Source organism: Salvelinus fontinalis, chromosome 9, assembly GCF_029448725.1.
Source record: "Salvelinus fontinalis isolate EN_2023a chromosome 9, ASM2944872v1, whole genome shotgun sequence".
In the NCBI taxonomy this organism is placed as follows: Eukaryota; Metazoa; Chordata; class Actinopteri; order Salmoniformes; family Salmonidae; genus Salvelinus; species Salvelinus fontinalis.
Genome location: NC_074673.1, coordinates 34,770,050 through 34,796,177, shown reverse-complemented (window position 1 = coordinate 34,796,177; position 26,128 = coordinate 34,770,050).

The window sequence follows — 26,128 nt, the reverse complement described above, 5'->3', positions numbered from 1 at the left end:
ACAGATATAATTCAAACGGTTTTAGAAACTAGAGAGTGTTTTCTATCCAATAGTAATAATAATATGCATATTATACGTGCAAGAATTGAGTACGAGGCAGTTTAATTTGGGCACGATTTTTTACAAAGTAAAAATAGCGCCCCCCTATTGACAAAAGGTTAATTAAGAGTGAAGAGTGATAGCTGAGCATTTTTAGGATATTATTCAATTCAAATGTGTTTATTCAAACTACAGCAGACGGAGGAGTTAGATTCTATATTTTTTCCTTGGTTTTAGAACTTTATTTTTGTGTGGACTTGGTGCAATTTATTTCAATTTGCCTAGCTAACTTTAGTTTTCTCCTCCTGAATGGATAGCTAATGCTAACAACAATGTAGTGGATTTTTGTTGAAGAACCCCTTTCATTGCCCACATCAGATTCAAGCTTCATGGAAGAAGCATCTATCATGTAATGGATGAACGTCTGCGTATTCAAACTGCGCAACACAACGAGAAGGTAAGAAGAAACAAGCAGTTTATCGGCAAGAGTTGGCTTTTACTTAGGAGCATAATGAGAGGGAAAGTTCAGCTAACAAGGGAAACTACAAGGAGCTTGCAGAGGTAATTAAACGTTCCGATGCTTTACTTACTGAGCATATGGAAGTTTCTACTGTCTTCTCTGGGATGTCGAAATCAATTCAGAATGATTTGATCACTTCAATCGCATCATCCATTAAAAGTGAGATTAAAAAGACAGGTTGACGCAGTACATTTCTTTGCACGCTAAAGTACGCTTTCCACTTTCCTATGGTATGTATTTAGCAAAGGTGATAAGACATAATCACTCCGGACAGACCCAAGCAAAAAACTCTTTACATAAATGTTTTAGCAGCCTAGGCTACACCTAAACATTAAAAATCTGACATGCTGTATGGGATAAAAATGTGACGATTTTCCAGTCTGATCAACTGTAGACTAAGCCTATCTGGTCAGGGTAAACAAATTGGTAATGTTATGTATTTATATTATGTATTTATATTATGTATTTATGTATTTATATTTATAGGAGAACATGTGAATGTGATCAAATTTGGTTTATATTCTGACTTGGGCTGGCTATAGCTTTTCAATCCAAAATTGTTCACTGGAATTAATCAATCAACATATTCGTGATGACATAGACTGTGAGTAAATGTTTATGTTGCATAGGCCTGCATGATGCAAATATGCATAAAGCAAGCTCAGCCCTGTGAGTTCTATTGTCTATCAGTTGTTGCCTCTGTGTCTGTAATGGTTTTCTTCCAGGGGTGAAGGAGAGGACCAAAGTGCAGCGCGGTTAGTGTTGAACATGTTTAATTTGACGGTAAACAGTGAACACTTACAACAATACAAAACAACAAACCGTGAAAACCGATACAGTCCTATCTGGTGCAGAACACAAACACAGAGACAGGAAACGAACACCCACAAAATCCCAACACAAAACAAGCCTCCTATATATGAGTCTCAATCAGAGACAACGACTACCATCTGTCTCTGATTGAGAACCCACACTAGGCTGACATAGAAACAGACAAACTAGACACACAACATAGAATTCCCACCCAGCTCACGTCCTGACCAACTAAACACATACAAAACAACAGAAAACAAGTCAGGAACGTGACAGAACCCCCCCCCTCAAGGTGCGAACTCCGGGCGCACCCCTAAAACTCAAGGGGAGGGTCTGGGTGGGCATCTGTCCGCGGTGGCGGCTCCGGCGGTGGACGAGGGCACCACTCCACCATTGTCTTTGTCCACCTCCTTAGCGTCCCTTGAGTGGCGACCCTCGCCCCCGACCATGGTCCAGGAACCTTCACCACCTCCCCTCTACAATAGAGGAGACAACTCAGGACAGAGAGGTAGTTCAGGACAAAGAGGTAGCTCAGGACAGAGAGGTAGCCCAGGACAGAGAGGTAGCTCAGGACAGAGAGGTAGCCCAGGACAGAGAGGTAGCTCAGGACAGAGGGACAACTCCGGACTAGTGGCAGCTCCGGACTGAGTGGCAGCTCCGGACTGAGTGGCAGCTCCGGACTGAGTGGCAGCTCCGGACTGAGTGGCAGCTCCGGACTGAGTGGCAGCTCATGACTGGAGGGCAGCTCATGACTGGAGGGCAGCTCATGACTGGAGGGCAGCTCATGACTGGAGGGCAGCTCATGACTGTAGGGCAGCTCATGACTGGAGGGCAGCTCATGACTGGAGGGCGTCTCTGGCAGCTCCTGACTGGCTGGCGTCTCTGGCAGCTCCTGACTGGCTGGCGTCTCTGGCAGCTCCTGACTGGCTGGCGTCTCTGGCAGCTCCTGACTGGCTGGCGGCTCTGGCAGCTCCTGACTGGCTGGCGGCTCTGGCAGCTCCTGACTGGCTGGCGGCTCTGGCAGCTCCTGACTGGCTGGCGGCTCTGGCGGCTCCTGACTGGCTGGTGGCTCTGGCGGCTCCTGACTTGCTGGCGGCTCTGGCGGCTCCTGACTGGCTGGCGGCTCTGGCGGCTCCTGACTGGCTGGCGGCTCTGGCGGCTCCTGACTGACGGACGGCTCTGGCGGCTCCTGACTGACGGACGGCTCTGGCGGCTCCTGACTGACGGACGGCTCTAGCGGCTCCTGACTGACGGACGGCTCTAATGGCTCGGGACAGACGGGCGGCTCTAATGGCTCGTGGCAGTCGGACAGTTCAGACGGCGTTGGGCAGACGGGCAGTTCAGGCGCCGCTGGGCAGACGGGCAGTTCAGGCACCGCTGGGCAGACGGCAGACTCTGGCCGGCTGAGACGCACTATAGGCCTGATGCGTGATGCCGGAACTGGAGGTACCGGGCTGAGGGCACGCACCTCAGGGCGAGTGCGGGGAGGAGGAACAGGGCTCTGGCGATGCACTGGAAGCCTGGTGCGTGGTGTAGGCACTGGTGGTACTGGGCTGTGGCGGGAAGGTGGCGCCGGATATACCGGACCGTGAAGGAGGACACGCACTCTTGAGCACCGAGCCTCTCCAACCTTACCAGGTTGAATGGTCCCCGTAGCCCTGCCAGTGCGGCGAGGTGGAACAACCCGCACTGGGCTATGCAGGCGAACCGGGGACACCACCTGTAAGGCTGGTGCCATGTACGCCGGCCCGAGGAGACGTACTGGAGGCCAGATACGATGGGCCGGCTTCATGACATCCAGCTCGATGCCCAACCTAGCCCTCCCAGTGCGGCAAGGTGGAATAGCCCGCACTGGGCTAAGCACGCGTACTGGGGACACCGTGCGCTTTACCGCATAACACGGTGTCTGACCAGTACGACGCCCTCTCACTCCACGGTAAGCCCGGGGAGTTGGCTCAGGTATCCAACCCGGCTTCGCCAAACGCCCCTTTAGCCCCCCCCCCCCCTAAGACATTTTTGGGTGAGCCTCTCGGGCTTCCAGCCTCTCTTACGTGCTGCCTCCTCAATCCAGCGCTCCTGGGCTGTGGCTGCCTCCTTCTCCTCCCAAGAGTGGCGATTCTCTCCCACCTTTGCCCAGGGTCCTTTTCCGTTTATGATTTCCTCCCATGACCATTCCTCCTGGCACCGCTGCTGCTGTTGCTGCTGCCCGTTGCCACGCTGCTTGGTCCGGGTTTGGTGGGTGTTTCTGTAAAGGTTTTCTTCCAGGGGTGAAGGAGAGGACCAAAGTGCAGCGCGGTTAGTGTTGAACATGTTTAATTTGACGGTAAACAGTGAACACTTACAACAATACAAAACAACAAACCGTGAAAACCGATACAGTCCTATCTGGTGCAGAACACAAACACAGAGACAGGAAACAAACACCCACAAAATCCCAACACAAAACAAGCCTCCTATATATGAGTCTCAATCAGAGACAACGACTACCATCTGTCTCTGATTGAGAACCCACACTAGGCTGACATAGAAACAGACAAACTAGACACACAACATAGAATTCCCACCCAGCTCACGTCCTGACCAACTAAACACATACAAAACAACAGAAAACAGGTCAGGAACGTGACAGTGTCTGGGTAGTTGAAAACCCTCTGTTTAGTCTAAATATACTTCATATGAACACGTATAAGGTTGCTGCAGTTTGACAGGGTTTTCATCCTCCCCAGGGCCAGGAGTTTTTCCAGGAGTTTTTTTAAACCATGTGAACTGATTAGAAAAATTTGTCCCATAATAACCAATATAAAACTTTTTTACAACTGATTAATCAGAGTTTTCCTGGTTAAATAAGAGGAAACTCCAGGCCCCAGGAGGAAAGAATTGCCCCACCACTCTCGGACCTATGGTGCCACCCGTCTGCTTGCAGTTGTCAGTTATCATCAGGGCTTTATTCCAGAACATTTCTTGGACTACAGTACGTTGATGTGTCAAGTGGCCGAGATGCGAAGTCTGTGGTTGACTTTGTGAATTCTGAGATGTCTGAGTTTAACTTCATGGAGAAACTTGTTGCTATTTGTATTTCCAGCTACAGTGGCTTGCGAAAGTATTCACCCCCTTGGCATTTTTCCTATTTTGTTGCCTTACAACCTGGAATTAAAATAGTTTTTGGGGGGTCGTATCATTTGATTTACACAACATGCCTACCACTTTGAAGATGCAAAGTATTTTATATTGTGAAACAAACAAAAAATAAGACAAAAAAACTGAAAACTTGAGTGTGCATAACTATTCACCCCCCCCCCCCCCCAAAGTCAATACTTTGCAGAGACACTTTTTGCAGCAATTACAGCTGCAAGTCTCTTGGGGCATGTCTCTATAAGCTTGACACACTGGGGTTTTTGCCCATTCTTCAAGGCAAAACTGCTCCAGCTCCATCAAGTTGGATTGGTTCCACTGGTGTACAGCAGTCATACCACAGATTCTCATTTGGATTGAGGTCTGGGCTTTGACTAGGCCATTCCAAGACATTTAAATGTTTCCCTTAAACCATTCGAGTGTTGCTTTAGAAGTATGCTTAGGGTCATTGTCCTGCTGGAAGGTGAACCTCTGTCCCAGTCTCAAATCTCTGGAAAACTGAAAACAGTTTTCCCCTCAAGAATTTCCCTGTATTTAGTGCCCTCCATCATTCCTTCAATTCTGACCAGTTTCCCAGTCCCTGCCCGATGAAAAACATCCCCACAGCACAATGCTGCCACCACCATGCTTCACTGCGGGGATGGTGTTTGCGGGGTGATGAGAGGTGTTGGGTTTGCGCCAGAAATAGCGTTTTCCTTGACGGCCAAAAAGCTCAGTTTTAGTCTCATCTGACCAGAGTACTTTCTTCCATATGTTTGGGGAGTCTCCCACGTGCATTTTGGTGAACACCAAACGTGTTTGCTTATTTTTTTTCTTTAAGAAATGGCTTTTTTTCTGGCCAGTCTTCTGTAAATTCCAGCTCTGTGGAGTGTACGGCTTAATGTGGTCCTATGGATAGATACTCCAATCTCCGCTGTAGAGCTTTGTACCTCGTTCATAGCAAAGCGGGTGAATACATATGCATGCACCCCTTCTCCATTTTTTATTATTATTATTATTTTTTAAACAAAATAGGAAAAACGCCAAGGGGGATGAATACTTTTTCAAGGCACTGTAAGTCCCCTCCTGTTCCCTGATTAAGAGGTGATGACCACTCCTCTCTACTACCCTTGTCAACTCTCTCCTGACATGAACTGAAGACACGTCTCATGTACCCGCTCATCCACTGGCACATTGAATGTTTCCTCTCTAAGCACTGTGAGCAGACCTGTCAATTTTCTCTCGTTACTGTATGTAGAGTCGATCACATACACAAACACAGTCACATTGCTACACATCAAAGATTGTACTCCTTGCTTGGAGTAACGCATTATTAACTATTTTGTCTAATGTTGTGTTATTGTTTTTTGTATTCCCATTCAAATCCTGGCCTGTCCTCAGTGGAAGAGTTGAGCTCTTCTCCAACACTATCCATCCATGATGAGCCTGTCCTACACTGAAGCCTATGAACACCTCAACCACTGTCCTGCACTGAAGTCAAGCCTCTGAACACCTCAACTCATGTATCATACCCCCATTCAATCACGGCTGTCATCCATTACATTTGACATTTTAGTAATTTAGCAGACGCTCTTATCCAGAGCGACTTACAGTAGAGTGCATACATTTTATTACATTTTTTACATACTGAGACAAGGATATCCCTACCGGCCAATCCCTCCCTAACCCCTAACCCGGACGACGCTATGCCAATTGTGCGTTGCCCCACGGACCTCCCGGTTGCGGACGGCTGCGACAGAGCCTGGGCGTGAACCCAGAGACTCTGGTGGCGCAGCTAGCACTGCGATGCAGTGCCCTAGACCACTGCGCCACCCAGGAGGTTATATCATCCCTTCCCAACATTGTGTAAGTAGCCCTCTTATTCCCATTCATCATAACATTGTACTATAAATGTCTTTATGAAATGCTTTAGGTTAAAATAATTTGTCTTTGATGATTTTTGAAACACGCTTTGTCATCTCCGTGCGTCGGTGCTTATACCGTTGATCTCCCATCCTCCGCAATTGTTCAAGTCACCAGCCTCCACTGGTATCAAGTCTAACAAAAGCTCTCCTGCCAAACCTGGCAACTTGTGTCAATTCACAGCCTGTTATTATCATTTAATTCACCAAGTAGCAAAGATAATCACATACCATTAGAATTATAAACCTGCCATAATGCCTTCAATAGGCCTTAGGTAGACATTCTCAGCTTATGATTTGTCTCAGGCATCTATGAGAGCTGTGTAATTAATTGCATTATAATTACTTACATTATAATTTATTATGTAAGTAATTACATAGCTCTCATAGATACCTGACAATGCATTAGGTGGAGCTGTGTTGGCCTCGAGAAGCAGGCATTACACAAATTATACACATATTGTGGACTTTTCTCTCTATTGGAGGACAACTTTATTATCTACTAGACTTTGATCCTGTTTGTGAAATTAATGGTTAGCAGAACAATTTAAGTGAGTCCCATTTCCTCCCCAACAGCCATCATTCCCCAACTATCCCTAGCTATACCAGTCAATCTGAAGTCACCATTAATGTAATGTTCCAACCTAGTCTCTGTTCCCGTAACCCCATGTTCAGTTCAACATGTCCCTAGGTTTGGTCTTGAGTGTGTGGTCTTCAAAGAACACTGGCTGTGTCAAAAAGTCTGATTGATTTTAAAATAAGTCACATCACAATATAATGGATTTAGAGAGGCTGATATGTAACCTCTTGTTCCTCTGGCCCACCCACTCACACTAGCACAAAAACAGGGAATGTCACTCCCAGGCCATGGCTCAGATGTCAACTGTACGCATTCAGTCATTGCAGCGTCATGTAAGGAATTCTTTTCAAACCAGCTCCCAATTTCATGGCAAATGTCCACCAAAGAAAACATCTGTTTAGGGAATGTAAAGCGAACCAGTGGGAGGGGGTTCTCTTGGATTAGGCCTGCTCATCAGTTTATCATTCATCAGTCAGCCAGAGTGTCTGTACAGAGGGGAAAAGGAAGGAGGAAAAATTCCTAATTCTCTGCAGCCGTACCTTCCTTTGTAGCTGAGGATTAACGACAGGGCTGAGAGAACCTGATGAGTTTTAAGCTTCAGATGAGAGCAGGCTGAAAGGAAGCCAGATCACAACAGAGATACCATTAGAGAATCCCATAAATCAAGGCTACTTATGGAGGGGGAATACAGTTTAAAGACCGTCTGGACTTTCTAACCTCAACATTTATTCCCAGCACTCTCCACTGTGATTATGGTCCAAAGAGGACAGGACAATATTTCCCCTTTAAACAATTCATCAGTACAGTACATGAGTTTCTTCACCTGGCTATATCTGTTTATAGTCTATATATTTCATGTAAACAGACTTGATCCAAAGAGATCATGTCTCATATTCCAACAGAAGTATCTTCAAGAGAATCTACAGTATATGACTGGGATAATAAGTAGGCCTGTTCACAAGTACATCTTTGTTAACATCAATGCAGCTGTCTATACAAAATGTAGATGAAACATTGCACACATAATCAAAGGAGAACATTTTCAAATGTAGTTTAGAATTTTGATTGATTTCTTGAAATGTGGGTAGGCACAGAATATTTCAAATGTCTCTAAATACTGTTGGAATTGAAGACTTAGAGCCACCCTGGGGTAATTTACCATGAGCGTTTCCTCATCTTTAAGTACAGTCAGATTTTAACAGGATCATCACTGAGGCAGAAAAACCTTGTTAGGCCAATTAATCAGTTCCCCTGGTTTCTTCTTTCCATTTCAAATTTACAGGCCTAAAAAGAGGGGAAGTGGGAGAGTAAAGGGAAAAGGAAGGTAAATGGTCTCAGCTGGGAGACGTCAGCCAGTTTACTTTACAGCCTGCTTGTAACACACTGCCATGATTTACCACTTTCTAAAATGCAGGTTGAATTCACTCTCATGATGGCCATAAATTAACTCTAGGTTAAGTTTCTCCAGGTTAAGATCTGTGCCATTTGTCACTATGAGGGATAGAACAGAATTATTGCTCATGATTTTCAGACTTGATGTTTCTAAAATGTAGACACATTATTAAGTACAAAGTACAAAAGGACAGTGCTGTACTATAGTAATAAGACCTTGAATATAACCACAAAGACAAAAAGGGAAAAAAGGAAGAAAAAAAAGAATGTGTATGTTTTCCACTCCTATACGCTACTAAAATACAGCCAGGTGATAGTACAGGGTTCAATCTACTATCTCTGTTAGGTCACAATAATTTTGTGAGGTATACAGTCTTGTGGGACACAGAATCAGGACACAGATTAAGTTGTAAATTGTGATGACAAACATACTGTAGGTCCATGCCGCCCATCCTATGGCACGACACAGAGACACAAGGGAGGTGACACCCAGCCTCCTGGCTCCTCTGGGAGATAAGTGATTCCATGGGCCTTCCTTCACCAGCCTTTCCCTTTCCTGCAGACACCTCTCCCCTGCTCTGCTCCCCTTCCTGATGTTATCACAGTCCCAGACCCAGAGTGGCTCTTTGTGGCCCATGGCCCTGTCTTCCGCTAGCACACGTGTGTGTCACATTATCTGTCAAGAGACCAGACTCCATTTCCTGTGTATTGGGTGTGTGTGGAGTGTTGTGGAGAACAGGAAAAGGAAGTACGGACCAGCACAGATCAGAATTGAGCCAGAAGGTGGGAGAGAATGAGTACAATATGTATCTCCAGTATGTATTCCCAGTGATTTATAACCAATATTGTCAGTACAGCATAGCATCAAGGATTACACATCCATTAAATGCTATGTCTTTGGATGTCAATACATAAGAAAACAGAGCCTGGAGTAGAATAAACATTGCTCTTGACACTGTCTGCAATGTAGAACCTAATGAGTTATCTGAGTCACAACAGTTAACTGTACTTTGACCTCAATAAGAGAGCTATTTCACACATGGGAGAGAACATGTGTGTGTGTATATGTGCAACCGCTGCTTGGCTGGTGTGTAAGTTACAGCTTGGCCATGAGTTGGCTGTGCATCCTTGGCTGGGCCTGGGGCTCTTATTTCAATGGATGCCTAAGTAGAGTTTTACTTTGAAGGCTTTGATCCTGGGGCAATGCTATGGCATTTGACTTCTGGCAACGTAAAAAAAAAAGTGGTGTGTCAGACCTCTGGGGTCACTGGGATCACTTATCGCCGCTGTAAATAACCAGTGGCAAGCCACGATTTGGGCAATCTAAAAGAGGGCTGACATTAGCAGGTGCCCTGAGGTGGAATGGAGACAGCTACAGAGCAGGTCATTGACCTTGGATCACAGAGTACATCTCTTTCTTTTTTTATTTCTCAAAACCTGGGGGCCTGGCTTTACTTAGCTGCATGCTCTAGCGCGGTAAAACAAAAGAAAATAAACAATGATACTCTCAAGTCCAACTGTAACATAATTCATAAGAAACTTTGCAACCACTTATTTTTGCTCCCATAGCATCTAAGTGCACAGTGAACAGAAATTAATAATTGAACACACCATCAAGTTGGGAAAAATGTATTTATCCTACACTGAACAAAAATATAAATGAAGCAAGCAACAATTTCAAAGATTTTACAGTTACAGCTCATATAAGGAAATAACTCAATTTAAAGAAATAAATTAGGCCCTAATCTATGGATTTCACATTACTGGGAATACAGATTATGCATATGTTGGTCTTAGATACCTTTAAAAAAATAGTAGAGGCGTTGATCAGAAAACCAGTCAGTATCTGTGTGACCATCATTTGCCTCATGCAGTGTGACACATCTCCTTTGCATAGAGTTGATCAGACTGTTGATTGTGGCCTGTGCAATGTTGTCGTAATCCTCTTCAATGGGTGTGTGAAGATGCTGGATATTGGCGAGAATTGGAACACACTGTCATACACGTTGATCCAGAGCATCCCAAACATGCTCAATGGGTGACATGTCTGGTGAGTATGCAAGCCATGGAAGAACTGGTACATTTTCAGCTTCAAGGAATTGTGTACAGATCCTTGAGACATGGGGTCGTGCATTTTCATGCTGAAACATGAGGTGATGGTGGTGGATGAACGGCACGACAATGGGCCTCAGAATCTTTTCACGGTACAGTATCTCTGTCCATTCAAATTACCCCCGATAAAATGCAATTGTCTTCATTGTCCGTAGCTTAAGCATGCCCATACCATAACTCCACACCACCATGGGGCACTCTGTTCAGAACGTTGACATCAGCAAACCGCTTGCCCACACGACGTCTGCCATCTGCCCGGTACAGTTGAAATTGGGATTCATCCGTGAAGATCACCCTTATCCAGTGTGCCAGTGTGCCAGTGGCCATTGAAGGTGAGCATTTGCCCACTGAAGTCGATTACGCCGCCGAACTGAAGTCAGGTCAAGCACGCAGCATGCAGATGAGCTTCCCTGAGACGGTTTCTGACAGTTTGTGCAGAAATTCTTTAGTTGTGCAAACCCACAGATTCATCAGCTGTCCAGGTGGCTGGTCTCAGACGAGCCCTTAGGTGAAGAAGCTGGATGTGGAGGTCCTCAGCTGGCATAGTTACACGTGGGATGCAGTTGTGAGGCCGTTTGGACGTACTGGCAAATTCAAAGGAGAAATGCTCACTAACAGGGACAAACAAATGTGTACCAAAAATATGAGAGAAATAAGCTTTTTTAACTCATGGAAAACTTCTGGGACATTTTACTACAGCTCTTGAAACATGGGACCAACACTTTACATGTGGCGTTCATATTTTTCTTCAGTGTATATCTCCTGTGTTTGGTTACACTGTAATAATCTGGTTATTAGGATCGATATGAGAAAATTAAGAGCAGTAACCTTCAGTAATGGGAGACCGCTATGTGTCAAATTTGACACTAACGTTAGCCACAAGATATCTTACCTAAGGTCACCACTTAACTGAGGAACATCCAGTGACAGATTTCCTCTCCCGGACACTCCTCTAAGATTGAGCTGTCATTTCAGATGTGTGTTTCATTTTTCTCTCTCCAGACTGATTTAACTATGCATTGGCTCACAAAAGGAATACACATTCAATAATGGCAGTAAATATAATTTTTTAATACTAAAATATGGTCAAATTGGTATATATTTATTAGCAAAACACTGTAGATATAGCCCACTGAATATTGGCTGCTTTGCACTATATATAAGGGCACAGGGCGAGACCCAAATGCAGACCCAGGAGGCAGATGGTTGAGCTCCGATATTTATTATACCAAAAGGGGTAGGCAAAAGGCAGGTCGGGGACAGGCGAGAGTTCATAAACCAGGTCAGAGTCCAAACAGAACCAGGCGATAGGCAGGCGAGAGGTCAGGACAGGCAGAGTGGTCAGGCGGGCGGATACGGCGTCAGGACAGGCAAGGGTCAAAACCAGGAGGGATAGGAAAAAACAGAGACTGGGAAAAATAGGAGCTAGGAGAAATGCTGGTTGACTTGGCAAAACAAGACAAACTGGCACAGAGAGACAAGAAACACAGAGATAAATATACCGGGGACTAAAGGGGAAAATAGGAGACACCTGTAGGTGGGTGGAGACAATCACAAAGACAGGTGAAACAGATCAGGGCGTGACACTATAGACCATCACAAAAGTCATATCAAGCACTGGTGAATAGCCTTGTGAATAACATTAGTGGACTGTAAACGTATAGACAATGCCATTGTTCATTATTGTTCATTCAATAATAAGGGACTGACAAGTCAAGCTCATAAAAATTGGTGGTTTTCAACATGCCTTGTCACAAGGATCAATTTACATCACTGAAAAATAAAATGAACACCAAAAAAATGAACACCACTATCTGGCTCCCCTGTTGTTGCATCCATGCCTTCCTCAAACTCTGTACCTCTCCTCACCCTAACCCCAACCACCATACTATCATACCCTCCGAGGCTGTGTGACACCAGCATGTACTCTTTGTCACTAGACCTTTAGTAAAGGCACTTGGTCTCCAGAATAGCTACCCAAGGGCCCCCTCTGTGCCTCCTCTCTTTTGTTTTCTGACCTCTGACCAATGTCAGTTACTGTATGTTCCCATGTCAAGATGTCTTTGAGAAATGCATGTAAGAATTCTAATGTGCTATCCAGAGGAATGGAAACCTAGAGAACCACAGCATCTCTTGTTCTATATGATAATTACCATACCTTGTGGAGAAAATTATTCTAACCTTTGCCCCGACCTTCAACACATCCAATGCAATCCATGTCTGATCTCGCATGCAATGATGTGTTTGATCTATGAAACGTAAGTAAATGCTCAGTCATAACCATTTCACTCTTTTGACTTTGTGGATTTGACATTACATGTTTTGACATGTTCATTAAATTCTGTTGTTTTAGCTTTTATCTCACTACTAAGTGTGCTTATTTTGATCATGTCACAGACCTAGGTGCTCTTGTAACACAAGGGCTACAACACACACTCCTATTCAACCTCTGTTTCACCACTATCTGGCTCCCCTGTTGTTGCATGAGAAAATCAATATAGGTTCACGATCTAACTGTGTCTGGGGCACAGATGTAAACAACTGTGTTTACAAGTTCAACTGAGGACACATTGCCACAGAGGATTAACCCAGCCAGACAGCCCTCTATGAGGAGTCTAGTGTGTCTGGAGTTACTCAGCCGTATTTCTCTGTTATGGTACATTAAGGTACATTGTTATTTTTTTTATTTTTTATAGTTATATTAATATATTTCAGGACTAATTTTGTATAAAGTCAATTGCCAAATCTGTGAACTAAGCATAAAGAGATATAGTTTTGGCTGATTGAAAAAGGTTATTCCTACGGTAATCAGTGCCTAATTGTATTATTCATTAGTCACTAATAGCAAGCCATTATTTAGCTGATGAGCAACATGCCGTTAAAGAAAGTGTGACCATAAAAGCGTACAACCTAACAAGCACTTGTTTGTATTAGCAGGGGAAAGAGTCACATCACAGGGCACATTTATCACAGAGAGGCTGGTCTAACGGAGTCTTAGTGTCATCACAAGGAAAGGGCTTGATAATCACTCAAGTTGGAGTGGGATCTGCACAGGCCAAAGGAAATCAATGCCAGTTAACTGGACACCAACCTTCACAAAGTAAAGAAGGGCGCAGAGTTTTTAGTCATTTAGGATCTAAACTTGGCTTTTCATTAGGCTATGTAAGCAGATCTCTCTACACAGGTGTGTGTGAATTTGCATAAACATAACATGACAGGACAATTTGATCGCATGGACACGTTACAAGGTTGTTACGTTATTGCTTCTCATGAATTTGCAAACTCACCATATATCTATCTAATATATACTGTTCTGTATGAACAAGAAGATGGATCTTATCCTAACCAAGAGACTAAATGAGGTATAAGAGCATGAAAAGAACCCATGACATCTACAAATGGTTTAATTGAGATTTTCTTAACAAGTCTTACACAAACGAAAGAAAATACATGAATTGAGAAAATAAATCAGACTTACATGTCTGAATGAATTTATTGTCCTCTCTTTTTGTAAAGAAAACTTTACAGGAATATGTTTCAGAGGAAAATTACAGAAAAATGTTCTGACACAAAATGCCACTTTATACATCTAGTATGAAAGTGGTTGAAGATCACATGCTGGTTGCAAAGCAAGGAGACATAAGGAGAGATGGAATGGAGACTGGGTAGGAGGGGAAGAAACGGATCGATACTGCTCGGGAAATAAGGTAGAAAAGGTTATTTACTTGACATTGATCCGTTGTCGCAGCAGCAGAGGTAGACCTGCTTCTCTTTTGTTAACCTTTAAGCCTGAGTATACTCACAAACGATGGGGGAGTCAACTAACAGGTGTAAATTATGGATTGAAGGAGGTCGTAGTAACTCTGTCACTGCCTGGTGCCCATGTAGTTACAGGCCTGAAGAAATTCAAACATCAATAGGGATAATAAGGATACATTTATCAAACTCAGGCCTGAGCTTTTTTTCCATTCTTGCCCACTGTCCTGAGTAAATGCTCAGGCCAAGACTCAATTGATTCAGACATTCCTTTTCCCCTCAAAGGATGATCAATTGTGACATAGCACATTTATTTAACTCATTGTGCGTCTATATCTTAGATCAGTGATGTACATGGCTTCTAAATGGGATAATGTAAGGACCCAGGACAGAATGAAGACTGAGAAGATAGAGTAGGTCCTGTGACTGATCTAAGTCTCTATCGTTGTTGTCACCTGGAGGGATATTTTGGCTTCAAGCAATTTAGACAGGCAGTGGCTTTAGGGAAATATTTACTTAGTCTGAATGAAATTGACATGTCCTGTGCACAGTTCAAGTAGAGAGGAAGGGAATAGGGAAATTAAAAAATCTATTGAGCAAAATCTAAATGAAAGGTTACCACAGTACAACTATAGCACTACATATTTGTGTATGTTCATTGTCTAAAGGACATCCTTACAGTGCAGGGTCATCCACAGCTAAGGGTGTCCTGCTGCTTGTACTGCCCATTGCTGATTATCTTGATCATTCCGAGTAATCACTCCTGTATAACAATCATGTTTCTTTATTTGTCCATGAAGAAGATGGCACAAACCTGATACACTGAGTGGGGAGTTGTTTGTCCTTCCATATGCCAGATCTTGTAATCGGTTGTTCTGTATCTTGCCAAAATGTGTCCTGTGCCAGCGATGGACATGTTTCCACAAAGGAAAGTCTGGCAACTCGTCAGCTGATGGCTTTGTCATTTGGGTGGAACACTCTAGGTGACACAAAAGTCAAGAGGAAACACTTCAGACATGTAATTGCTTCAAGGACCTGGAACATGTTGAACCTGAAAGCTTATACCAACAGCCTCCCACACCTTTCTGGTTATAATGCATTGTAATCTAAGGTTGCAGTTTTTCCATTGGTCACACTAAAATACATAAGCATTCTGATGCAGTCGGAAGGGGTGTTAAATAAACATACATTGCACAGTCTGGTTCACGACCTCTCTGGAAGGTACAACATGTGCAGTAATGGAAACGTTAAATTATTTTCCTACTCAGGGTAGCTTGTTTCTTTTTCACATTGGACAAGTCTGATTCATTTGAATTTAATTTGGTCACTAGAAAAACACCTACGAAAGGATGCATATACTTACACAAAGTAGTAGAATAAATGTTGGTATGTGGATGTGCTAATATATTCAAGTGTTAATACATAAATTGCCAGGCCTTGAAGGTCAACCCTGGCCACCCTGCTTTGCAATAAACACAGGAAGGTAAAAATCAGATATTAAGTGTCAGGGCCTTGGTGCCAGTGGAGGCACTTTGAGAATTCCGTCCAGTGTGTATTCGGGTGATTCATTTTCAGAAAGGAAGTAGGCCCATGGGGTGAGGTGACCCCAAAAAGCCAGGAAATGTGTTTTTCCTCCCCTGAACTGGCTATATCTCACTTCCTGGAAGTGCCTGTCCCACTCACTCACTCTCAAGGACCCAACCAATCTCCCTTTGTAAATAGAACTATGTTTTATCATTCTCTCTCTCACTGAGATGACCGTATCAATAATGCAGGGTACCGCATCTGTCCAGAGCGATTAGATTATTTTTCTGAATTGGGCTGACAGTTATGGTAATAGTTTGGCAAACAATCTACACTGGCAACAATGACCACAGATTACAGCTGTTTTCAGATCAAAGTGACTGAGGAGAGGCCCATGATTGATTACATGCGAATAGACAGAGGCGGGCAGTTTAGCCCTCACATCTCACTTGTACCTACCTCACTGGTCTGATGAAATTATCATTTATTTTTTTTCATTTGGGAAAATTGGAATATTTAAGATAGTGAAAAAGTACTAAATGGTCTGAAGAAAAGTTCAACAAGTGCACTTTTACAGATACCAGCAACACTATGATGTGGCTTGAATGTAACGGTTGTCCTCTTCGTCCGAAGAGGAGGAGTAGGGATTGGACCAAAGCGCAGCGTTCGTATATGACATAATGAATTTATTAAATTAAAGACGAAACACGAAGAACACTTGAATAACAAAACGAAAGTAGACAGACCTGGACTAGAGAACTTACATATACACGAAGAACGCACAAACAGGTACAGACTACACAAACGTACGAACAAACGAAACAGTCCCGTGTGGTGCACATACACAGACACGGAAGACAACCACCCACAAACAAACAGTGTGAACAGCCTACCTTTATATGGTTCTCAATCAGAGGAAAACGTCAAACACCTGTCCCTGATTGAGAACCATATAAGGCTAATTACAAACGACCTAAACATAGAAACAAATAACATAGAATGCCCACCCCAACTCACGTCCTGACCAACTAAACACAGGTCAGGAACGTGACAGAACCCCCCCCCTCAAGGTGCGAACTCCGGACGCAGCACCAAAAGTCTAGGGGAGGGTCTGGGTGGGCATCTGTCCACGGTGGCGGCTCAGGCTCTGGGCGTGGTCCCCATCCCACCATAATAAATCCCCGCTTCTTTAGCCTCCTCCCAATGACCACCCTCCAAATTAACCCCACTGGATTAAGGGGCAGCACCGGACTAAGGGGCAGCACCGGACTAAGGGGCAGCACCGGACTAAGGGGCAGCACCGGAATGAGGGGCAGCACCAGAATGAGGGGCAACACCAGAATGAGGGGTAACACCAGAATGAGGGGCAACACCAGAATGAGGGGCAACACCAGAATGACTGGCGGATCCTGGCTGGCTGGCTCTGGCGGATCCTGGCTGGCTGGCTCTGGCGGATCCTGGCTGGCTGGCTCTGGCGGATCCTGGCTGGCTGGCTCGGGCGGATCCTGGCTGGCTGGCTCGGGCGGATCCTGGCTGGCTGGCTCGGGCGGATCCTGGCTGGCTGGCTCGGGCGGATCCTGGCTGGCTGGCTCGGGCGGATCCTGGCTGGCTGGCCCTGGCGGATCCTGGCTGGATGACGGCTCTGGCTGGTCATGGCTGGATGACGGCTCTGGCTGGTCATGGCTGGATGACGGCTCTGGCTGGTCATGGCTGGATGACGGCTCTGGCTGGTCATGGCTGGATGACGGCTCTGGCTGGTCATGGCTCGCTGACGGCTCTGGCTGGTCATGTCTGGCGGAAGACTCTGGCTGATCCTGTCTGGCGGAAGGCTCTGGCTGATCCTGTCTGGCGGAAGGCTCTGGCTGATCCTGTCTGGCGGAAGGCTTTGGCTGATCCTGTCTGGCGAAAGGCTCTAGCGGCTCCTGTCTGGCGAACGGCTCTAGCGGCTCCTGTCTGGCGAACGGCTCTAGCGGCTCCTGTCTGGCGCACGGCTCTAGCGGCTCCTGTCTGGCGGACGGCTCTGAAGGCTCATGGCAGACGGGCGGCTTTGCAGGCTCATGGCAGACGGGCGGCTTTGAAGGCTCAGTACAGACGGGCAGTTCAGGCGCCGTTGGGCAGGCGGGCAGTTCAGGCGCCGTTGGGCAGACGGGCAGTTCAGGCGCCGCTTGGCAGACGGGCAGTTCAGGCGCCGCTTGGCAGACGGGCAGTTCAGGCGCCGCTTGGCAGACGGGCAGTTCAGGCGCCGTTGGGCAGACGGGCCGTTCAGGCGCCGCTGGGCAGATGGCAGATTCTGGCCGGCTGAGACGCACTGTAGGCATGGTGCGTGGTACCGGAACTGGAGGTACCGGGCTAAAGACACGCACCTTCAGGCTAGTGTGGGGAGCAGCAACAGGGCACACTGGACTCTCAAGGCGTACTATAGGCCTGGTGCGTGGTACCGGCACTGGTGGTACCGGGCTGAGGGCACGCACATCAGGGCGAGTACGGGGAGAAGGAACAGTGCGTACAGGGCTCTGGAGACGCACAGGAGGCTTGATGCGTGGTGCCGGAACTGGAGGCACTGGGCTGGAGACACGCACCACAGGGAGAGTGCGTGGAGGAGGAACAGGGCTCTGGAGACGCACTGGAAGCCTGGTGCGTGGTGTAGGCACTGGTGGTACTGGGCTGGAGCGGGGAGGTGGCGCCGGAAATACCGGACCGTGCAGGCGTACTGGCTCCCTTGAGCACCGAGCCTGCCCAAAATTACCTGGTTGTAAACTCCCCGTCTCCACGACCAGTCCGGGGAGGTGGAATAACCCGCACCGGGCTATGTAGGCGAACCGGGGACACCATGCGTAAGGCTGGTGCCATGTAAGCCGGCCCGAGGAGACGCACTGGTGGCCAGATGTGTAGAGCCGGCTTCATGGCACTTGGCTCAATGCTCAATCTGGCCCGGCCGATACGAGGAGCTGGTATGTACCGCACCGGGCTATGCACACGTACAGGAGACACCCTGCGCTCTACTGCATAACACGGTGTCTGCCCGTACTCTCGCTCTCCACGGTAAGTACAGGCAGTGGGCGCAGGTCTCCTACCTGACTTCGCCACTCTCCCTCTTAGCCTCCCCCCCCCCCCCCAAGACATTTTCGGGGTTTACCACAGGCTTCCTACCGCGTCGTCGTGCTGCCTCCATTCGCCGGTATCTCTCCTCGCACTGCGCCAGAGAATCCCAGGCGGGCTCCGGCACTCGCCCTGGGTCGATCGCCCACCTGTCAATCTCCTCCCACGTAGTGTAGCCCAGATCCTTCTCCTGCTTCCGAGCTAGCTCCTCGAAACACCGCCTCTCTGCTTTAGCTGCCTCCAGCTCAGCTTTGGGGCGGCGATATTCTCCTGCCTTAGCCCAGGGTCCTTCTCCGTTCAATATCTCCTCCCAAGTCCACGAGTCCTGGTTCTTTGGCCGCTGCTGCTGGTTCCTCTCACGCTGCTTGATCCATGGTTGGTGGGTGGTTCTGTAACGGTTGTCCTCCTCCTCTTCGGACGAAGAGGAGGAGTAGGGATTGGACCAAAGCGCAGCGTTCGTATATGACATAATGAATTTATTAAATTAAAGACGAAACACGAAGAACACTTGAATAACTTACAAAATAACAAAACGAAAGTAGACAGACCTGGACTAGAGAACTTACATATACACGAAGAACGCACGAACAGGTACAGACTACACAAACGAACGAACAAACGAAACAGTCCCGTGTGGTGCACATACACAGACACGGAAGACAACCACCCACAAACAAACAGTGTGAACAGCCTACCTTTATATGGTTCTCAATCAGAGGAAAACGTCAAACACCTGTCCCTGATTGAGAACCATATAAGGCTAATTACAAACGACCTAAACATAGAAACACATAACATAGAATGCCCACCCCAACTCACGTCTTGACCAACTAAACACATACAAAAATAACAGAAAACAGGTCAGGAACGTGACATTGAAGATCAGTCATTGGAAAAATATTAGTTTTTTTGTTTAAAGCAGTGTTTCTCAATCATGGTCCAATCCTGCACATTTTATTTTTGCCCTAGCACTAACACACCTGATTCAAATCAAAAGCTTGATTACGATTGAGTTGATTAGTTGAATGAAGTGTGTGAGTACTAGAGCAAAGTCAAAAAGGTGCACCCCTTTGGGTCCCCAGGACCAGGATTGAGAAACATTGGTTTAAAGCGATGGTTCAACTTATTTTCATGGTTAGGTGAAATTAATCTTACCATAAAAGGTTGAGTAAGTAAGAATTTGGTCCAAAAATGTACCAAAAAGTATATTATATTTAAATAGTTTATGATTAGTAAATGCCATAATGTATACTAAACAAAAATATAAACACAACATGTGAAGTGAGCTGAAATAAAAGAACCCAGACTTTTTCCATATGCACAAAGTGCTTATTTCTCTCAAATGTTGCGCACACATTTGTTTACTTCCCTGTTGGTGAGAATTTCTCCTTTGCCAAGATAATCCATCCACCTGACTGGTGTGGCATATCAAGAAGCTGATTAAATGGCATGATCATTACACAGTTGTACCTTGTCCTGGGGACAATAAAAGGCCATTCTAAAATGTGCAGTTTGGTCACACAACACAATGCCACAGATGTCTCAAATTTTGAGGGAGCATGAAATTGGCATGCTGACTGCAGGAATATCCACCAGAGCTGTTACCAGATAATGTAATGTTCATTTCTCTATCATAAGCCGCCTCCAATATTGTTTTAGAGAATTTGGCAGTACGTCCGACCGACCTTACAACCGCAGACCACGTGTAACCACACCAGCCCAGGATTTCCACATCCGGCTTCTTCACCTGCAGGGTCGTCTGAGACCAGCCACCCAGACAGCTGATGAAAATGAAGAGTATTTCTGTCTGTAATAAAGCCCAGTTGAGGGGAAAAACTCATTCTGATTGGCTGGCCTGGCTCCCAAGTGGGTGGGCCTATGCCCTTCCAGGCCGACATATAGCTTTCCCCTGCCCAGTCATGTAAAATCCATAGATTAAGGCCTAATTAATTTTTTTCAATTGACTGATTTGCTTATATGAACTGTAACTTAGTAAAATCGTTGAAACTGTTGCATGCTGCGTTTATATTTTTGTTCATTATAGTTATTTTGTTCGATACCTCTCCCTATTAGCTGAAATCGTAAAATCTCCCTACTAAAGTGTAGCATCGTTAGCTAGCTAGCTAGCTATCTTTCTACATTACAAACTGTAGCCTTACAGATTATCAGATCGCAAATTTTAGTACTAGCAGGGAACTTGTGATTTAAGTGTGAAGGACTCAGACTCAAACTCGGACTAAAACACTAGGGACTTTGGACTTGGACTCAAGGTTAAGTGACTTAACTACAATATTGGCTCCAGGCACTATATTATAGCAATTTATTTGTAGGCACTAGTGGGAATGCAATGAGGATAATGCTATATTGAGTAAATTGAAATCCAGTTTTGGACGGGCATGTTTGGGCATGTTGGGCCTGAAGGAAAGTAAAGAACATTTAACCAAGGATGCTTTCACTACTGGCATAGAAAGTGAACTCAAGGTAAAATGAATTTTCATATAACCTTTCATATAACTCAAAAGTATGTGTAAATGAGTGAGGTGGACTGGTGCTAGCAACCAAATAAAGGGTATTATCTAATTGCCTTACAATATTTAAGTAAACTTTAAATAATCCACAAGTAACAGGAAGCTAGCATACAAGGTTAACTGAAGCAAAGGCCTTTAGTGCTCTGACGGGGCTGTGCAGGTTAAAGGGTGAGTTAAAAACCTATTAGAAACTCACAAAAATAATGTGGTGGTCGGTGTCTGACTAAAACATAACCACAATCTACTTCCTGGCCCGAGCGGTCTTAAAAAAGCCTGGATTGTACTTGTCAGACATGATGACCTAATTACACTCATAAATAAATGATGATACTTTTCAATATTAAGTCACATGCTGTGCCTGTGAACTAGGGTTGAATTGAAGTGGACCTCATTAAGTGGATGAGTTACTTAAACATATATTCACAAGACTGCTTTGAGTCTGCAACAAAAAACACATTTTCTCAATACATTAATTAACTGGGCTCTAGTTCTATAAAGCTAGTCACAGTAGCTACTGTACAGTATCTAGACTGCATGATCTTGTTTTTAGGATGTGTTTGTTCCTCAAAATCTTGGCAAGCAAACAACGAAGAGGCTCATGATTTATTAATGGCACATTAGCTGTAACACCAATTGGCAAAAATCATTTGCATTTTTATTTAAAGGAAGACATTTGTGATTAATGGGATTCAGCCATATCACATTGAAATGAGGGAATGACTGGTAGATGAGTGAATCACTGATCTTGTATTTTTGGTTTGTACTCCTCTTTTAAATAGATTGGGTGTGTTTACAATCTTGTGGGTGACAGGAATCACAACACCTTTGCCTCTCTCTTAAATTCTCTAGAGTCTAAGAAGTAGGGGAGGGGGGAGGCGGGGCAGGCGGGGATTATTGTTTTAAGATCATTTATCTATTTTATTTAGAATTTTAGGATTTTAGGTATAAAAAATGTGGTCTTTAGTACCAAATCCCATAGAAACACAATGAATAACACATTCATAAATTGCAAAAAAGACAGTAAAATACTAAATCATAAGGAACAAGGTTTTGAAGTGTCTGTCTTTCACTGTATCTAGGAGATATAAGAAAGCTCACGAAATACATATACAATACCATTCAAAAGTTTGGACACAACAACTCATTCAAAGGTTTTTCTTTATTTACTTTTATGAAAACTATGAAATAACACATATGAAATCATGTAGTAAACAAAAAAGTGTTAAACATGTCTCAATATATTATATATTTGAGATTCTTCAAAGTAGCCACCCTTTGCCTTGATGACAGCTTTGCACACTCTTGGCATTCTCTCAATCAGCTTCATGAGGAATGCTTTTCTAACAGTCTTGAAGGAGTTCCCACATATTCTGAGCACTTGTTGGCTGCTTTTCCTTCACTCTGCGGTCCAACTCATTCCAAACCATCTCAATTGGGTTGAGGCAGGATGATAGTGTAGGCCAGATCATCTGATGCAGCACTCCATCACTCTCCTTGGTCAAACAGCCCTTACACAGCCTGACGGTGTCTTTTGGATCATTGTCCTGTTGAAAAACAAATGATAGTCCCACTAAGTGCAAACCAGATGGGACGGCGTATCGCTGCAGAATGCTGTGGTAGCCATGCTGGTTAAGTGTGCCTTGAATTCTAAATAAATCATAGACAGTGTCACCAGCAAAGCACCCCCACACCTTCACACCTACTCCACCATGCTTCACGGTGAGAACCACATATGTGAGATCATCCGTTCACCTACTCTGTGTCTCACAAAGACATGGCGGTTGGAACCAAAAATCTCAAATTTCAACTCATCAGAACAAAGGACAGGTTTCCACTGGTCTAACGTCCATTATTCGTGTTTCTTGGCCCAAGCACGTCTCTTCTTCTAATTGGTGTCCTTTAGTAGTGGTTTCTTTGCAGCAATTAGACCATGAAGGCCTAATTAACGCAGTCTCCTCTGAACAGTTGATGTTGATGTTGAGATGTGTCTGTTACTTGAACTCTGTGAAGCATTTATTTGGGATGCAAGCTGAGGTGCAGTTAACTCTAATGAACGTATCCTCTGCAGCAGAGGTAACTCTGGGTCTTCTTTTCCTGTGGTGGTCCTCATGAGAGCCGGTTTCATCATAGCGCTTAATGGTTTTTGATTCAGACATTTTCCGCATTGACTGACCTTCATGTCTAAAAGTAATGATGGACTGTCATTTCTCTTTGCTTATTTGAGTTGTTCTTGACATAATATGGACTTGGTCTTTTACCAAATAGGGCTATCTTCTGTATACCAACCCTACCTTGTCACAACACAACTGATTGGCTCAAACGCATTGAGAGATTAACTTTTAACAAGGCACACCTGTTAATTGAAATGCATTCCAGGTGACTACCTCATGAAACTGGTTGAGAGAATGCCAAGTGTGTGCAAAGCTGACATCACAGCAAAGGGTGACTACTTTAAAGAATCTCAAATCTCAAATATATTTTAGACACTTTTTTGGTTACTAAACGATTCCATGTCTTTAATTTCATAGTTTTGATGTCTTCACTAATATTCTACAATGTAGAAAACAGCCAAAATAAAGAATAACACTTGAATGAGTAGGTTTGTCCAAACTTTTGACTGGTACTGTGTATCTCTTTTTATACACATTGGATCCCTTTTTTGGGTAGGCACAAAACTACCTCCATACTTTCATTCCTTTTTTAAACCGGTACCAGTTACCTTCCGACCAGTCGTGTTCAGGAGAATCTCCCCTTTCCACAGTGGGGTAACATTAGTTTGTTGTCCAAACGGTTCGGACACTACCAACAGAAGTTGTCATGTCGACGTGGGGCTCGTGAGTCTCATCTTTCCATATAGTGTTTATATTAAATTTGTAGGCAATATTTGTAGGCCAAGCCGTTTTCGTGAGAAGACTAATTTTCGGGATGTCTCATGGTTTTTCAAACACCGCTGTAGCATGGCCACCTTCAATCCCAGATGTGGAAGGCCGCCATAGGCAGATGCGGTGGATTGAGACTTAGCCCATGCGAAAAACAGATAACCCTTGTTTAAACTGACAGATTTTGATGGGGATTTTTTAAATTACGTTACATATATTGACGCACCTGTGCGTCAATTGACTCTAGGGGGATTATTAAAAGGCTTTACTCATCAGCATACTGATGCTTTTCAGCAACAGAGAAATAACATTGTTGATAAATGGTACAGTCCTAACATTGACATTCATGTGTTATGATATTGATGAAATTAAATTAGGTGCAAATAGGACATCTGTCACACCCTGGCCTTAGTATTCTTTGTTTTCTTTATTATTTTAGTTAGGTCAGGGTGTGACATGGGGAATGTTTGTGTTTTGTTGGTTTTTGGGTGATTCTATGGTAAAGGGGTTGTTGGGTGTAGTATATGGGTTTGTGTTGAGTACATGTGTCTAGCGTTGTCTATGTATGTTTAGTTGTCTAGGAGAGTCTATGGTTGCCTGAATGAGTTCCCAATTAGAGACAGCTGATTTCGGTTGTCTCTGATTGGGAGCCTTATTTAGGGTGGCCATAGGCTTTCATTTGTTGTGAGTAGTTGTCTATGTCAGAACGTTTGTAGCCTGTGTATGTGCACGACGTTTATTAGCTTCACGATCGTTTGTTGTTTTGTTAGTTTGTATTAAGTGTTTCGTGTTTATTCTTCGTCGTCTTTAAAATAAAAGAAGATGGCTTATTTTCCAAATGCTGCGTTTTGGTCCGTCAATCCTCCACACGATCGTGACAACATCATGATGCCATGTGTCAATTAACTCTGAATAAGAATGCTTTTCTATCTAACTGTACACCATAATTTCTCTCTCATCTCTTTATACTCTTTATATTGCATGGAATTGAGGATGCATTATCAAAACACTAATTAAGAGTGAGTAGACTGTATTGGACAGTAAAAAACATGGGACAAATACTGTCCAATCTGCTATTGATTCAATTTTGTCTCATAAAATATAGAATTTTAAAAAAGAGAATCAAAAGACAAGGACATTGTCAGATAAGTGGAGAAGGACAGTCAGGGAGCTATTTAGAGAGAGGGTAAATGGCCTTTTTACCATTCCGGCTCCCCTTGCCCTCCCTCTTCTGTTTGGGGATGGCATTAGAGACTGCAGACTGACATACATTTTTTTATAGCTTCATAAAGTCGTCCAATGACCAGGTCACCCTTCTCATAACTAGGGAGCAGAACGCTTGAAAAAAGCCATTCATCACCGTGAAAGGGCCTGCTTGTCCAAGCGCCTTCAAACATGCACACAGTCTGGCAAGAGACGCTCAGCGCAAATGCTAACGTACTTTTGCCGCTAATGCCAGATGACCTCCTCACATCTATTAGCGGGCTGGCTGACGCAGAGGGCAGACACGTGCCCTACTTGTCTCCTGCAAAGATCTCAACCACAAAGAATACAAATATCATGCATGACAATAGATACTGCCCCCAACAAAGCTATGATATTTGAAATAATGATATGTTATACGTATAAGTTAATAGTTTAAGGTAGATATCAAATAGCGAAGTCATTTTGATATCCTCATTAACATAGATTTCAAGATATAACCGTACTATAATTATATTCAATCAATGTAAAAATGTAGGCTATGGGGTTTAATATTGGCATCTGTTTCCATACACTTGCGTAAATTGCTTGTTATTGCAGAGGTACTGTGCAGTTTAAAATGATTTAACAGAATAACATTACATGCTTTT